Below are 15,000 nucleotides of genomic sequence, written 5' to 3' on the forward strand. Positions count from 1 at the left end.
GTGTCATGTCGCAACAAAACAGTTGGATTATTTCCTTGGATCAGTTAGTGCAGACTTCTTCCCAACTGAATTTTTTGCCAAAGATTATTATTACTATTATATTTAACAATAAAATGTATAACCCTATTAAGCTAAGTCTGCATAATGCATCCAGGTAAGATCTTAGTAAATAAGATGCCCCTTGATTCATCAACCCAAAATAAGCTATGGGGAAAGCATAGCCACCGACCGAAAAACAAAGATGGTAAAGTTTAGTGGGCTCCTGAGAATTTCAGTTTTATATCGCGACAGCGAAATAGCTGTTGGAACTTTCTAAGTAGGGTCAGAAAATACTGGCCTCTTTTGCTTGACACTGAAGGGAAAGTTATATTGCGTAAGAGACGTTATCTATTTTAAGCAAAAAATGATAAATTAACTATCATTATTAAAAAATAGAATCCATTAACTTTTTTCTTCTTCTTCTTCGTCTTCTTCTTCTTCTTCTTCGTATTATTATTATTATTATTATTATTATTATTATTATTATTATTATTATTATTATTTTTATTATTATCATCATCATTGGTGAAGACATCGAAAACGTTGTAAGTGTAAATGTAAATTAAAAATATATACAAAAAGAGAGCTTTCGAAAACCAGCTGGACTCTCCTTCTCAGGGAAAATCAAGCGGTTCTTCGAAAGCTCTCGTTTTGTATGGACTTTTAGTATACATTCACACCATTTACACTTTGACCATTGTGGATATCTTCATCACCATTTTAGTGACTCGTGTCTATTATTATTATTATTATTATTATTATTATTATTATTATTATTATTATTATTATTACCAACGGCCCTTAAACGTACCTTGCACTCGCATGCACTCTATTACCCGATTGCAACCCGAGGAGCCTCCAGCTCTCCTTCCAACGACGTCGCCTCCATCATCCCCTTCCGCCTCATCTCCATCAGGGGATCTGTCGTCGGGGGTTACTGCGTTGAATCTCGCGTCGCCTTCATGAACGGCCTCGTTGTCGAAATCCTTTCCAGGGCCATTTGCTCCCCGTGGGAGCGGGAGCGGGGGAAGGGGGAGGGGGAAGAGCTGGATTTCGCATTCGGTAAGATGGGGACGACTTTTTTAGGAGTTTTTTAAGGAAGGTGTGAAAGGAAGGATTAAGAAAGCTTATGCATCGCTTGAATTTTTTTATATGAATACGTAACTATTTATATATATGTATATATACATATATGTATATATGTTTACTTATATATATACATATATATTTATTTATTTATTTATTTATTTATTTATTTATTTATGACTTACATACATGTGACGTTTTACTCACAAATATTAAGCAACAAATTCCTTTAATATCGCGCTCACTTTACCCTGGGAATAACTTACACCCCCCAAAAATTATAACTGGTTAGTGCATCTGGCCCTGCCAGGATTCGGACCTCGTGGTTGCCGAATGGATAAGTCGACTGTCTGTCTCTGCATCAAACCCAAAAAGCATAGATTTGAAACTTGATAGGGGCAGCTGCACTTGTGAGTTATAACTTCGTATGTGTAAATTGATCCTTGGGAAGGTGAATTTGATAGTTGGGGGTATTTGTAGCTTAATGTACATACATACATACACACGCACACATACATATATGTATATATATACATATATATGTGTGTTTGTGTGTGTGTGTGTAAACATGCCTATACATGTATATTCATCCTCATATCTCTCCCCGTCCTCTTCCCTGAGAGTCGAAACCGTAAGACTAACGCAATTTCTCTCCCTCTTGCTTCCCCATTCGCTTCGTTTTTAAAGAAGGCTTGCTGATGAGGATGAAGGACCCCAACTTCAGCAACGCTGACCGTCTTCAGGGTCTTCGGTTTCATCCCGCAAACATCATTATGGGTTCCATTGTGACTAAGTTTGTTATTTCCTCTGGATTCTCGGTCGCTCCATTCTCCTCTCTCTCTCTCTCTCTCTCTCTCTCTCTCTCTCTCTCTCTCTCTCTCTCTCTCTCTCTGTGGCTCTTTCTTCTTTTCATTCTGTTTCGTTTTGGATATCCTGTTGCCTTCATAGGGTTTTGGATGTATTGCTTGACCGGAGATTAATTATTGATATGTGTATTCTTCATCGTCTTTACGAAAAGAAATAACGTTAGCTTAGACTAGTGATGCAGGTGATTAGGCAAAGGAACCTGCAGTAATAACCTTTTTTTCTTTATTTCTGTTATTTAATCTAAATTACTCCGAGACTTCCAAGAAGCACTGAGTATTTCTTGTAAATTTCCTATATATATATATATATATATATATATATATATATATATATATATATATATATATATATATATATGTATATTTGTATATATATAAAATTCTTCGTACAAAAACTTGTTAAAAATCAGGAGCCTCCAAGGGGTCAGTGGTTTTGGATTAAAAATTCACTCGATCCGACAATGCCCTTTGCATCTCTGTGGATAAGTATTTCCGTATCTTTAACTAAAACTTCGGCACGTGGGGGAGGCATAATTCAGTTTCAAGATAGAATAAATATACTGATGTACAATTAAGAATGAAGATTATAACTTTTTGGGTAGATTTCGTCAGTGTACGGTTACAACGCTGATATTGCTTATTCAAAAATGTCCTTCAAATCTTAGAACCGAATCTTGTCACTGCTACTTCAGTTCTTAGAACTGAATCTTGTCACTGCTACCCTCCGACAGTGCAAACGTTAATGAGGTCAACATCCTTGAATACGGTAACCTTCTTTGTTTATAGAAGCGCCGATGGTTTTGACGTCAGCCAAGGTAGTTTTATTGTGAATTCATGCTGATTGCAGGCGATACGCACCCGGTTGCAGTCAGTAGTGTATAACCCGGGAAGCTTGTTAATTATTGCTGAAGTATTAGCTTGATATTAAAGTGAATTTCCGTCTCTTATCGCTTATTTCTTTACCTTTGGAAGTACATCTAATTGCAGTTATTTTGCTTATAGAGGAAGGCTTGCAGGAGGTGCTCCATATTGAAATGGCGTTCAGTTTCTAAAAACTCACTCTTCCAGCTTTAGTATTATTTCTTGGGGTCTCCTTTCCAATTAGTGCATCTACCTGCCTCGTCGGGACTCATTCACTTTGTTGCCAGTTATTGCCCTTTGCTTCTCTTCCTTAAAAGAGAAAACGGACAGCCACTAATTGAGGAGTGATGGACGAGTAATGCTCGACTCTCCTGATAATGGGTTCGATAATGAAGTGAGATTTTATTACTAAATGACGATGATATGTTTTTGTGGGAAAAAAATGGTATAATATAAATAAGAATGGTGATGTCGTTGAGGAGGAATAAAATCTCGGGGGATTGGAGAAGCCGCCACTGAAGTCTGAAGTATGAACTGTTTGACCTTCATTTCATGAAAGATATTGGCCAGGCAGTGCAGCGCAGATTCGCCTTTCACTTAACCACTGAAACATCGCGTTTGCAATGCTGTTTGTAATGTATGATGCAATGAGCGCTTTATTTGGATATCTGAGAAATGGAAGGAATTATAACATATCTTGCTGAGGAATGAGAGATGATGGGGATAAGAGATATCGGTGGGATCACTGATCAGATGAATTGCCATGAATTCAAACTTAGAGAGAGAGAGAGAGAGAAACAGGAGATGAAGGGTTCCACATGAGAACATTGCTCCAAAAGCTGGTGAGGTTAACAAAAAGCATTAATAGATGGGATGAAGGAAAGAGCTACCGTTAACTAGACATTACTCTTAAGTATTTAAATCAATTTTAGCAATGTAAACTATGATTTCTCCAAGCTTGGCGCAACCTGAACGCCCACTATGTTGATGCAAATGAAAGGTTCGGTTACCATATCAACATTAAGAACAGAGGAACTGAATTGAAGAGCAAAGAGGGAAACAGGCCACTACTGTGTCCTAGAGGCGTTGAGCTTGAATACCAGACATCACCCAGATATTCTTAAGAAATTTGAGTATTGTCTCTTTGGTGTATAGATATTTATTTTCTTTCAAACTGTGTCAGAGCACCGTTTTGATTTCCTGATTTTTAAGATTTATCCTTTCATGTAATTATCTGTTACATGCTCCATAGAATGAGGCTGTAGAAGTTTTTACTCTTCGATCTAATTCTAATTGCGTGTTAAAGATAATAGCCTTCTTAGCTTTACGGCAGTCGTTACGGCTGCCTTTCCAATTACTACACCTACCTGTCTAGCCGAAACCATGTAAACTGTTTTTTTTTTCCACTTTGCTTATTTTTGCCAAGAAAACAGGGATAGAATCAACATTTAATTAAAAAATGACGCACGACTCACCTCCCACTGATCGCGGCTGAAAACTTGAGATAATAATAATAATAATAATAATAATAATAATAATAATAATAATAATAATAATGTTTTGATGGTACTGGATGAATACTTAAATGCAGTAAGAGGACGATACCGCTTGAGACGCCGTAATCGAAAATAAAAGTATTTCATTAATATCTGATCTAAGGTCGCCAACTTACGGCTAATTGTGTTCCTACTTTCTAATACTTATTTTATGAAAAGTAATGCAGTGACAGCAAGGCGAAATCAGTATCCACTGGACCTTTCACATAAAAAGCAAATACAAAATTACAATGTCATCTTTAGGTTAATTGAGTTTAATGCCAAATCTGGCGTGCGTGAACACAAACCAGTTTGTGTTGTGTGAGAAGAAACGCAAACAGTGAAAGAGTTGTTTGATTTCCTCAGCATTACATTTCAGTTTAAAAGCACTAGTTGTCTTCTTCCAAAACAATTTATTCGTCTCACTGCCTTCGCCTGATTCAGGGTCAAATAGCCTGAGAACTATATTATAGTGCAATAAGGAAATTTTGATTCTTTGAGAAAGGTTGTGTATTCCAGGAGCCTTATGCTAATTCATTTTGGGTTTAATATGTAATAAAGCCTGATCAATATCACCACATTAAAATTATTTGAATTTTGGTATATTTCATGTAGAATTAGGCTGGGAAAATACCTTTCCAAGAACGTGAAATGGAAAGGTTTTTGGACGTTATTATCACCACCGCCTTCTTCTACAGGTTATGAACAATCAGCTTCTGTTTATGTGGCAACTTAAGGTACAAGATAATAAGGAAAATCTGAATTTTTCTAAGATGAATTTCTATGCAACTGAATTCCTTGGGTAGTACCACCGCAGTCATGCTGCTATAAAAACTTCTGTTAATCATCGGTTCAGTGTAATCATTTTAAAAGCAAAACGTCAGGAAATAGGAAGAGTTTGCATTGCTGATATCCCAAATCCAGTTTTTTCTCCTATTTTTGCGTTATCCAGGTATTTCTCACTTCTGTCCAGTATTAATTACTTATTTCACTTATTAGACTGTAATCAAACCATAAGCTGGTGCTTGCTGTTATAGGATAAAAACTTCACTGTATAAGTTCTTTAAACCTGACATCTTTGGAAATTCTTCCGACAGCGTTCAATACATCCTCCAAATTGGTGTCCACAAAGAATTCCTTCCCTCTCACCAAAATTCTCATCATCTTCAGTATCCAAAGGGACTTAAGTTAACAAAATCGGCGATTGCTTAAGGTTCAGTCGCTTAAAGCGTTCCATATAAATTTTGACATTGAGTAGTTTCGTAAAACATTTCATTTTGACTTTGACAAGAACTTGAGGTTGTTCTGAATTGCATATTTTTTTAATTAGATTTTGTATTGCAGTGTATACAATTATATTATCGTTAGCGTTTTGAAAGACACTCTCCCTCTCTCTCTCTCTCTCTCTCTCTCTCTCTCTCCACTTCTTTATTGCATCTTTGAGAGCAGCCAAAAATCTTTATTTAATCTAGCATGCAGGGTGTTAGAACTAAGCAGTATTAGGCTTTCCCTCGCTCTGGAAAATTCGACGTAAAATTGCCAACACTCGTAGCATTCCAGTTTCCCCGTCCCTCAGATTATCCTCCTTAAGAATATAAGGAGCAGTTACTTCATTATGAAGAGGAAATCAGCTTTTGCCCTGACATTTTCTCTTTTAAAAGTCTGGCTAGAAATACTTAGTAAGTTGACTACTAAACGTGAAACGTTGAAACAATAGATAATTGCACTTTCGATTTAACAGCTTTACCGTCTTCCAGTTAACTCAGTCCATCTGCACTGAAATACTGCATTTCTAATTGAAGGACTTGCCTAAACAATCCTTTCATGACAAGGAGTCTACCACTTAATACAATGGCAATGCTCTTCTCTCTCCATTATATTTATAGATAAATAAGGTTTTCACTGGAATCCATCGAAAATGCATTCAAGGAATAATAAATATATATGTTATATATACTAGTTAGCATTGTTCAACACTCCTTCTATGAAAAAAACTAAACCCTGTTGGTTTGTTCCACACGTACAGTATTTTGATTTCTTCCTTGACTTATTGTACCAATATTTCATGTCCTCCCAGATTGCAGATACATTGACAGTCTTTTCCATCTCCCATTACAAAGAGTATTTCTTAGACCCCTCCCATTACAAAGAGTATTTCATAGACCTTTGTTTCCACAGTAAGTTTCTTGTTATGAGATGACTCACTTATTCATATTTCGGATTTCAAGAACTGATTCTTCGTCTCTCCTTTGTACCCCCATTCGTTACCAACAAATCATCGTCATTATTGAGCAATATAATCTCAAGTCATTATCGCAACAAGCATCAGGAAAGTCCTGCATTATTCGGCGATCACTCGTTAAATATGAGCTGTCTTTCTTTTCATTTTTGGGGAAAGAGGCGATAGCAATAGCAACCAGAGTGAATAAAGGTTGGGAAAGAGAGTTAGATATACTAATTGGAAAGGAGACCCCGACGGTAATTATACAGAAGCTGGTAAGGTACGTTTCTTACAGCTTAAGCACATTGTCGGTAAGGAGCGCCTCCTTGAAGCGTTTAACGTCTCTTTCCTAATATTTTTCATGCATTTCAAAAATGAACTGTGGGGAATGGCGTCAGTAAAAATCATTTGCTTTATTTTCAAACTGCCAGTACTCCGATGGTTAATGTGCTTCCTTGGATATAAACACGACAAAGGCCAAGATTATGAACTAAAGTTTTGTTCCTGCTTGTGACCGGTGATGAAGTATGTGCATTTAGTAGGGATTCAGATTGTTAATATGGCCTTAGTGGTGTCAAAATGATCGTGTTATTGTCTTTCACCGCTTCAGTAAATTGAAGAAGATTAATTCATTTTTGTTTTTTCTGCGCAGAAGTGATATTTACCAGAATTAATTATCTGAATTATAATGAATCTCTGAATAATGTGCGAGGAGCGCTGTAACGAAAAGTAGCTCAACAAAATGGAAAATAAAGCTTCTGAGAAACAATATCATTTAGATTCTCAGTTTCATTTCAGTTCTTATCTCTGTCTTCAGCCAGCATTTGCTGGTGCTTAAATACAAAGAACTCTGAAAGAATTTTCCACAAAGAATCGCTATTGAAGTTTATGAGCCAAAACCAGTGCCCCAGTCAAGATTAGAGATTTTTACCGTCTGTACGAGAGAATAGTAGAAAATATGAACGAAAAATTTAATTTCATTGCATTTTCTAAAAATGCTTTTGATTTAACAAGAGAAAGAAACACACGGCTATTATTATTGAGGGGGATTATATATTTTGTAATACCGTAAGTCTTCAAATCATCAACAGTAACGTTGACATGAAAAAAGTATTTTTTTTTTTTGTAATGAGAACGAGCAACACATCATTTAATATTCGACCTTGTAATAGATTTAAATCCAGTAAAGGCAACAGGATAATGAAAATAAAAGATGTGGTAACCAGACTGTTAATGAAAGGATAGAAGAGAGGAAGAATGGAACTGTTGAGTATCCAAAGAAAAATTATAAACTTAAGTCATAATGGACCCCATAATGATGTTTACGGGATGAAACCGAACACCTTCAGGACGACCAGTGTCTCTAAAGCTGGCTTCTTTTATCTCATCAGCAAACCTTCCTTAGAATGATGAGAATGGAGAAGGGCAAAGAGAAATTGCCTTAGTCTTATTTTATGGGCACCCAAAGAGGAGAAGGAACAAGAATGATGACAGTGGAATTTTTTGAATTTCCATGGAAGGATTGTTTCATTTATATCTGTCTGTTTGTGTGTGCGTGCTCGCCTTCGGACCTAAAATTACTGGAACGTATGTTATATGTAGATGTACCATAAGTTGTCTTAAGTAGACTGAAGATAAAACCACTCATATTTCACCGTGCTATATTTTTATAACTATGAGAAGGGAGGCTGTAGAAAAGTGGAGATTAAAGGAAGATAAAGCACAGGAAAGATATGAGTGGCGGAATTGCCTATATAACCACGATACATCCATGAACATGTATTTATATGTTGCAAGTTCATGTCACATGCACATAATTAAGATTAAGTTTTTTAAATGTTTTAAAATTCTCGTAGATAGAGAAGCGTGTTTCTGTGCCTCTAGAGATTGTCTCTGTGCATGAGCTTTCTTAATCTCTCCTTTCACTCCTTCATTAAGTAAACTCCTAAAAAAAAAAAAAAAAAAATTATCATTTTGCCGAAGGTGAACCTACCGGGGTACTCCTTTCGTATACTGGGATACTGGGATCCTGCCGGGATGCGTAAGGCAGATGCAAACTTTATTTTTTTTTTTTCAGCCTCATCTGCTTACGAATTTGTTTTGATAATGGTGATATTCGTATTTTCCCCTTTGTTGAAAAAAATATCTTTTGCAAAACTGAGTTTTTTTTTCAGGTATGACAAAATTTTTTTATCAATAAGTATCCATTGTTCAAGCGAGAAATGGCAAATCCTAATTAATTGTCTGACTATTGTAATTTTTATCCCGTGGGTATTAATTAGAGTTCAACCTAGTTTCATGCAATAGTCGTCATCGAAATGATTAAGTAGTTTTAAACCAGCTTCCAAACATACTTTCGTTTAAGCATTGACACATATTTACATATACATTACACACACACACACACACACACACACACACATATACATATATATATATATATATATATATATATATATATATATATATATATATATATATATATATATATATATATAGTGCCACGAAGGAAAGAGAAACAGTAGAGTACTGCAAGGCCTTTCGACTTATAGTCCTTTACTTAGCAGAGTAAAGGACTATAAGTCGAAAGGCCCTGCAGTACTCAGTGCTGTTCTTTCCTTCGTGGCATTGCCTTTATTTATATATTCATCACGTTCTATATTTTCGTGATTCAGTTATACATAAATCCATATATATACAGTATATATATTATATACACACACACACACACACACACACACACACACACATATATATATATATATATATATATATATATATATATATATATATATATATATATATATATATACTTATAAAGAGCAGGGGGAAGTTTCTGAATTATTTTCTCATGTTAGCATGAAGCCTTCACTCGAAAGAGCTCTCCATTCCCCCTAAGTGATAAACTAGAAGTAAAAGGGAGCGGATCCTTGATGGCACTACCTTTTCCAGGGTTGTGTTAAAAGCGCAAGATTAACAGAGCTTTGCTTTTTGATTCTGTAGACTATTCATCAATCCTTTTCCATTTTAAATAAATAATTTGAAGGTTCAATTACAAGAACGCTGACGAAAAATTCTCTCTCTCTCTCTCTCTCTCTCTCTCTCTCTCTCTCTCTCTCTCTCTCTCTCTCTCTCTCTCGTAATAATCTCTTGTTTTGCAGCACACATATCTTCGCTTTTCTGGAATCTGATGTTCCAGTTCGTGCTATCTCCACCAAGACAGTAAATGCGTCAAAATATGACGTATTTTTCCTGGTGCAGTATTGACATGAAAATTCCCGTAAAAAAAAAAAAAAAGAGAGAAGGAAAAAAAAAAAACTTGCCACTCCGGATATTTTCCAGTGAATCAAATGAACGTTTACTCTGGTGACCCTAGACGCTAGTACATTTATATGAGTCAAATGCCGCAATATGAAATTAGGCACTAAAACTACCCTAGAAAATAAAGATGCCTGAATTCGCTATAAGTATCAAATAAATATGTCGGATATCAAATAGAAAATTTCTGTTTTTCCTCTCATGAGAAATTAAGGATTTTGTACACTTTTTCATAACATACGGAAATCGTGGATATGAAGTGTTAACGGTTGGTTTGTCAACCACAATGGTAATTTAAAGTTATGTGTACCAGCGTAGGGCCTACCTCTAAAAGCGGAAGGAAGGACGTCGTCACGATTCCAGCGATCTTTTATTTTGATATTTCAGTGATATTTTAGGTGGATTTTAAACAACAGACAGACGTGCAAAAACATATATTATATTATATATATATATATATAATATAATATAAGTTATATTATATTATATAATATAATATAATATAATATAATATAATATATATATATATATATATATATATATGTGTGTGTGTGTGTGTGTGTGTGTGTGTGTGTATGTATATATATATGTGTGTGGCCGTTTGATAGTGGTTGATTGAAATAGTCGAAACTTCCCCTCCCTTTTATCGTATTAATTCAGGTAAATGCAGAACTTCTATCGTATTAATTCAGGTATGTGCAGAACTTAAAGTTTGAAAAACATAAAAAAATATCCTATAATCCTAATTATAAAATATTGAAAATTCCAATTCGTTTTATGTTTCACGTTCCCTCTCCAGTATTTTTCTTTGCCGACGCATTGCTCATACGAACGTAAATCCAGACGGGACGAAACCAATATTCTGCCTTCAGTAACTTCCATAATATATTACACCTCCCAAGGCATCCGTTTTGTCGCTGAGAGTTTCTTGGAATACCCTGGATCGCGCTGCAGCTGAGACATTTCTCATGATGTTGAGAAGTATATCCCAATTATGTTCTTGAAGGACAATGTCCCAACGAAATGCAGCCTATCTTGTAAATGTGTGGTTTAAGTATAATGTACATAAAGAAGGCCTGCATGCTTTTTCTTGTATATTTTGTTTTGTTTCTTATATATCTTATTAGATTATATAAGAAATGTCTCCTATATCGTAGAGTGTTTAAGGAACAAGACAAATTTTAAAGCTTGACCTCCAAATGAGACCTATAAAATTTAAGATTTATTGTTGACTCATTAAATTATTACATATCATTCTGTAAGAAACAACCTCGCATTGCATTTCGCCTTTTATATTCATAACTAGTTGAAATCCTTTTCTTTTTCCTTTTCGGATGTTAATTGAAGATCCCTCTTGATTTTTCTGGACTAAATAAAATCGGTTGCCCTGTTCAGTTTTTCGTTCAGTATTATTTCTCAAGAAATAATACTTCCTATTTTTAGGGAGAAACATTTTACCAACTGTTAAAAATTACTTCCTCTTCCGCTGTATCAGGAAAAATCAATGTAGCGTAGCATATAAGTTTTGTAAAACCATTAATTCATTTTATCTTTTTGGACTAGATGACATTTCTTTTGATACACTATGATGTAATATTTCTCTGTTCTTCCCTTCTTCACACTGACACATTAACGCTTGCGCGGGCACACGCTTACACACACGCAATATATATATATATATATATATATATATATATATATATATATATATATATAGAGAGAGAGAGAGAGAGAGAGAGAGAGAGAGAGAGAGAGAGAGAGAGGGTAGCTACCTAAACATTAAGAAATCAGGATAAAACACGAGCTAAAAGAAATTTAAGAGTATGTAATGTTTAAAAAGAACGAACAATAATGCGTTATCATTGTAGATCTACAAGGAATCTCAGGCTGCAAATCATAATGCAATTCATGAATTGCCTCTCATGGATTCAACATGGAGTGATGCCGCATTTTATACATAGAGAACCAGTGTTACATGAGTTGAATAGTAATGAGATATTGGATAATGTGAAGTGGTTCTCTCTCTCTCTCTCTCTCTCTCTCTCTCTCTCTCTCTCTCTCTCTTCTTTTCCTCATACTTACGTGAAGTATACAAGATGAGGATATATTCATGCGAACACACGGTCGCATAAACTTGTGTTTATATGTATCTTTACAAAGTTAGTTCTTTGAAATCATTCGCAATAGAGAAAATATTTCGCAAAACGTCATGGCACCATTTATTCCTTGTCTCTGAAACGCTTCATTGCAGCTACAAGAATTATCTCCATTCAGTCTTGTGGCTAATTCCTCGCAATTCTTTATCTCCTTTGCAAAATCAGGAACGTTCCCTGTCAACTCTTTTATAATCATCTAGCGTCCACCGTCCGAAGGAAAGAAAGAAAGAAACGAGGTGAGTGAAAAAAGGAAAGGCTCATTTTTCGTTCTTTTAAAACCGCGTGCCGAAGTTACGAAAGAACTGGAGGCTTTAATCTGTGAAACTTCAAGACGATATTGCCTGTGTAAAGGACACACTATTGCTTGCTTCTCTCTCTCTCTCTCTCTCTCTCTCTCTCTCTCTCTCTCTAATATATATATATATATATATATATATATATATATATATATATATATGTGTGTGTGTGTGTGTGTGTGTGTGTGTGTGTGTATGTGTATGTGTGTGTGTATAGTAAGTATACGTGTATGTATGCATGTATTTTTTCTCCTTATTCCGTTTCTCCTTGGAGAAAGTGGCGCCAGTAAGGCACAGCCCTCCGGATTTAACAGTCTTTAGGGATGAGGCTGCTAGCCTTACGTCCATTTTTTGGCCCTAGCAGATATCGGCTGGTTTGGACTGGTGAGTGGTAGGCGGGAGGGATTGACTTTTCCCGGTTGCCAACTTGTCTTTTTTGAGATAAGACTGCAATCCCCATAAATTTCTCCACCCTGAATGCTGTCCACTTTAGTCAACTAACTCATAGGTCATAATCCACTGCTTAGGTCTATACGGGAGCAATTGGATTTAACTGAAAGTTTCTAATGCTTTCCAACTTTCTCTGGAATTGAACACTGGATTTCTCACTGGGAACCCTAAGTCATGGATCACTAGTAATATATATATATATATATATATATATATATATATATATATATATATATATATATATATATATATATATATATATATATTATATATATATATTTATATTTTATTATATATATATGTAAATATATGTGTGACTGTGTCTGAGGGTGTCAGGTAAATAAAGTAAGGAAAATTATTGAATGTAAAGCAAATTAAACATCGTCTCCTTTAAATAAAACTCTTTGAGTCGTACATTACCTTCCTTACCAAATTATAAAATTAATACAATAATATAAAAAAAACTGAGAACCCCCGAGGCTTCCCGTTGCCGGGGGAGAATTGATTGCGCAGACAACACGGCAGCAAACCTAATGATTGGGGTTCTGCTCCTGACAAACCATGTGAACCGAGATCGGATTAACTCCTCATGGGCTTATTTTTGGGGAAGACTTTTGGAGTGCTTAATTAAGCATTTTATTTATTCGTTCGTGCTTTTCAAATGTTTAAGACTTTTATATTTACTGAAAGCTGTGAAAAGCTAAGATATGACTCTTCTATGGCTAGGAATTTCAAGTTGATGATTACAGTTTTCACAGTACCTCTTTGGGCGAGTGGGTTCCGTTCTCGGCTAGCACTCTGCTGGCCGCGAGTTCGAATCTCCAACCGGCCAATGAGGAATAAGAAGAATTTATTCCTGGTGATAGAAATTCATTTCTCGCTATAATGTGGTTCGGATTCCACAATAAGCTGTAAGTCCCGTTGCTAGGTAACCAGTTGGTTCAGCCACGTAAAATAAGTCTAATCCTTCGGGCCAGCCCTAGGAGAGCTGTTAATCAGCTCAGTGGTCTGGTTAAACTAAGGTATACTTCATCATTTAAATTCAGATGTTCAAATATTAAAATCTTCCACTTACAAATAAATTCAGTTTTTCGAGTAAAAATCCAGTTATTCAAGTAAAAGCAACACTGACACATGAAGCTTCCGCTGTTACACTTTATCCTTCCTGAATACAACTTACAGGCCAAAGGTCAAACAATTCAGTGCTGAAAAGGAAATCGAGAGTAAAGGAGGTTCTAAAGGTGTAACAGGAGGAACACCTCGCAGCTGCACTAAGTGACAACTGTCCGCAGAGGGTGAGAAGTAAGATGGGAGAAAGGGACTGTGAATGGAGGTGCAGTAAAAGGAATGAAAGGGGATGCAGCTAGGGGCCGAAAGGACGCTGCAAAGAACCTTAAGTAATGCCTACAGTACACCGCCTTACCCTTCTGCAGCATATATCTGCCAGCCTGTCTTTCCATAAGCACATGGGTAAAGTACTGTAATAAAAGTGTGTCTGAGAATGACAAATTCTGACGAGAATCTAAGTTACACTAAGAGACAAAAACCTTGTATTTATTCTTTCTTTTCACTTCCTTCAGTTGGTGTATGTAAGTATTGAATATTTCAAAAGGCACAGACGAATAAATAAGAAGCTTAATGAAGCACACCAAGTCTTCCCGCGAAATAAGCCCATGAGGAGTTAATCAGATCTCGGTTCACGGTTTGTCAGGAGCGGAACTCCGATCATTAGCTTCGCTGCCGTGTTGTCTGCGCAATCAATTCTCCCCTGGCAACGGGAAGCCCGTGTTTTCCCAATTTTTAATATTTTTAATTTTTTTTTTTTTTCCTATTTTGAGGAGAAATTATAAGATTTAAGGGTTTGACTTAATGGAGACGATGTTTAATTCAATTTTTGTTTTTGGAAATTTGACGTTGCAACTGACATACTATATTTTTTTCTGTGAATAAACGTAGATTCCTGGATTTTATTTCAATTGCAAAATACTTATACGTGTTGCGTTTGTAATCCTCCTTTTTATTTTTTGTAAACAAAACTCATATCTATCATGTGACGTTATCTTAGTGCATGTCTGTGTATTCCAGAGTCATCCGGACGATACAAACACAATGTTGTCTTAGAATAATTCTGCCAGAGTCATCTCAGATTTTGTGGGGGATTTCCGTTTATTG

At 35.7% G+C, this 15,000-nt stretch overlaps 1 long non-coding RNA gene across 3 annotated transcripts in view; it reads left to right on the top strand.

Annotated features, from left to right (window-relative positions):
* LOC136839259 (uncharacterized) overlaps window positions 1–15,000 on the top strand; it is a 219,860-nt gene that overhangs the window by 86,219 nt on the left and 118,641 nt on the right. The gene's annotated exons all lie outside the window — the stretch shown is intronic.

The sequence above is a fragment of the Macrobrachium rosenbergii genome, chromosome 6 (assembly GCF_040412425.1).
Source record: "Macrobrachium rosenbergii isolate ZJJX-2024 chromosome 6, ASM4041242v1, whole genome shotgun sequence".
NCBI classification, from domain to species: Eukaryota; Metazoa; Arthropoda; class Malacostraca; order Decapoda; family Palaemonidae; genus Macrobrachium; species Macrobrachium rosenbergii.